Raw genomic sequence first — 3,772 nt, 5'->3', positions numbered from 1 at the left:
ATACATTGGACTTGCATATCATGTACATGTATACATACATATATTGTACCTACTATATATATTGTACATACTACATATATACCTATATTGTACATACTACATATATACCTATATTGTACATGCATACTGTGCATAAATAAATTGCACATGCATGCATGGCACATACATCGTACAGACAATGTATGTATGTTTGTACAAACAACAAGCACTTGTATAAACAGGAGTACATGAACATAGATATACATTTCACATACACAAATATTTGCATAAAATGCATACATTCATTGTGTATAAATGTACATGTCTACATTGTTTGCACATACATACGTAATTATTAGCTATATACATACGTACATATATTTTATACTTACAATATAAGTGCATGTACATGTATGTGAAACTAAAATGTCTGAACAGATGCACTAGATAAAATCATATGTACATACATTTAAGTTACATTCATTTGTACGTATACAAATACGTGCAAAATGCAGTACATGTAAATGCGTGCAAAATGTATCATTATAAAATACATTATACTATCTACTGAAAAAAATATAATCATTTATACGAATACAATAGTCTTGTAATCGTGTATTTAGATTACAAATAATCACAATAATCAAATTACATGTTATCATGATTACATGTAAACATATATTTTGATTACTTGTAATCATAACTACCCGTAATAGTTTTCGTTGTGATTATTTGTAATCGCTATTACTTAGAATCATGATTACAAGTAACTGATTACTGTAATCAAAATTGTAATCATGATTACAGCTGTAATCAAAATTTTTTGAAAGTTGCAATCATGATTACAAGTAATTGATCACTGTAATCGACTATGTAATCATGATTACAGCTGTAATCAAAATTGTAATCACGATTACAAGTAATTGATTACTGTAATAAATATTGTAATCATGATTACAGCTCTAATCAAAATTTTTGAAAATTGTAATCACGATTACAAGTAATTGATTACTGTAATAAAAAAATGTAATCGATTACAGTTTTAGCCAACTCTGGTATGTACAGACCATTTAATTCATCATTGTTAAGCTACTTTTTAATTCATATGTTAAGCTACTTAATCAGTTATTTTCTACTTGCTTCTTTGCTAACTAATTATTGTCTGAGGTTTGGAATAATGCTTTGTTTCACTACGAAGTTGGCTAAGTCATCGCGCGTATTTCGAAATTGTGTTTGAATGACTTAGAAGCAACGTATCAACTTAACTACTGAACCGATCGAGTTTCAAATCATTTAAAATGTACTTCACTCTTAGTCACAAAAGTGGCTGTGATTTCTTAACTAACTTTATTTATCCGTTACCAAGTTTCACTTCTCGTGAGTGAAGCTTATAGCAAGACTCCAATAACTGAGCGTCAATATTTGCATATTTTAATTTCTGACAGCAATAAATTTCAATCTATACGTTAATCAATCGAAAAAAAGAACTTATTTCAGTAAATATAATAATTTAATGAAATTTTTTTTTATTCCAAGGAAGGGTAAGTAACATCTAAGTCATAAGCTTTCTGGTTAGTCGAGTTGTGATCTAGTAATTGTGATTTGATAGACCGATCTATCCCAGTATTTTCTATGTTAAAGGCTTCAATCGAACTAATTTCACCATTTCTAAAAAAGAGAGTTTTTTTTATTGATTTTAAATGTAAAGATTAAAAAGCAGCACAGATAAAAACCACTCTTGAACTTTGTAGCACGTAACATCATGTTCCTATAGTATTTTATAGGCTTATAATACTGTTACTATACTTGTGACAAATTTCTTATTATACTATTAAGCAATTGTTTTGGGTTACATATGGTGTGGACATTCACCTAATCATAAATACTTTATATTTCTGAGAGTGGTACGATTTAGGAAGCAGGTGGTAGAATTAAACAACCAGTTTCTCAAATCATACCACTTGCAGGTCTAGCGAAAATAATAAATTTTTAGAACTCATTCTGTAAAAATTTTTGGTGTATAGTTGCCACCATTTTAAATGTTGAAATAAAATAAATTAGTTTTTGAGTACAAAGCTGTAGATTTAACGAAAAAAATATATATGAAATTGCCAATTAAGACAATTGTTTGAAATAATTATTGCGAATATATTACTGAAATGTGCTTGTTTTTAAAACGAAGCGTTTTCGCCGTGAAGCCATTAAATTTTCTTTAATGCGCATGAAAATATGCGTTGTCAGTAAGCAAACAAACAAAAACAAAATAGATAAATGAAACAATAATAGTGAGGAAGTAAATAAAATTATGACTACTTGCACTGTAAAAAATTTTAGTATATCTCACCGCCAAAAATAATGGCGACTACACACCAAAATTTCTTACTGTGTATTGCTCAAATAATAATATAAGTAGATGAAAGACTCTATTTTATAACTAAAAATAGTTCAGATGCAATTGTCAATGATCTGTGACTGATAAAAATTTAAATTTGAAAAGTGGTACAATTTCGGCAACTCTTCTCCAATTAAAAATAAATTTGTAATTAAAAATAAAATTGTCAGGCATTTAAAGCTGATATTTACAATGTTTATAGTAACTATATGAAATGATTCGTAATCATCACCATTAAGGAATTAACAACATCAATTAACATAAGGGGAATTAATAACATTTATTACTGATTTAATTGCCCGATTGAACTCAAAGGAGTTTCTAATAATCACATTTGATGCTTTTAATCTCGACTTTCTTATTAATTATTTTGTTATTATTACTTTCGTATTTCTTATTTTGACAACGTTTTCGCTTTTTTTCCCAATTTAATTAATTTGTGATCTCCACTATGCATATTTTTTTTATTACAATTCTGCCTGGCGAGTTCTAAAAATAAATATCAAAAGCATTGATTACTGAACACCCTGTATACTAATTTCAAACCAAATCTCACTTATTTAAATTAGTTATTAATATGCTAAATATACATTCTCTACTGGTATTATAATGGAAATAGATTCTTGTGCTTTCATTGTTTATCAAATAAATTTTGTATTCAATTAAATCTACAAAACTTTTATTAATAAGACGTCTTTTTGACATTTTTAAGATCGAGATTTAATTTTTGCATCAACGTAATTTACCTGCTCAATGATAATTTTCCAGTTAATTCATACTCGCATATACTATATACTAGCATATATTCAGCAGTATATATTCATCTTATTCTTACATACCAACTTATTTATACGAAAAAAAAACAACAAAAAAACATATATTCAGCAGTATATAATAATTTTTGTATGAATAATAATGTTTATAAATTTTTGTTAAGATCCTCTGATTTTACTACGTTTTTATTGACTGATTTTAGTGTTTGTGATGATGGAATATTGCAATCGAAATTTCGATAACTTCCTGACTAGCTAGCGCATTCAAATCTCCACCTCTAATCATAATTCAAATTTTATTAATTTCCTGACCACAGCATGCAGAATTTTTCATACATGAAATGAAAGAACGAAGGTGCATCATTTTTGTAATAAACTTTCATCACCACAGTATTTTACATTTTCAATACTTTAAAAAGTGATACGTTTCTGTTTTAGGTTTAACAAAAATAAATTTATTTTCAATTTCTTATTAGTCCGCTTGAAGGGACCGTTATTACTGCGTAAATACTAAAATGGGTAGGAGAGATTTGTGATTTGCGGATTTTTTTTAACACGCGAAGAAGTTTGAGCAATAGGCACTGAAATCATCCTATATCAATATATATATATATATCAAACAACAAGC

Source organism: Parasteatoda tepidariorum, chromosome 1, assembly GCF_043381705.1.
Source record: "Parasteatoda tepidariorum isolate YZ-2023 chromosome 1, CAS_Ptep_4.0, whole genome shotgun sequence".
NCBI lineage: Eukaryota > Metazoa > Arthropoda > Arachnida > Araneae > Theridiidae > Parasteatoda > Parasteatoda tepidariorum.
Note: the sequence above shows the minus strand (reverse complement) of the source record.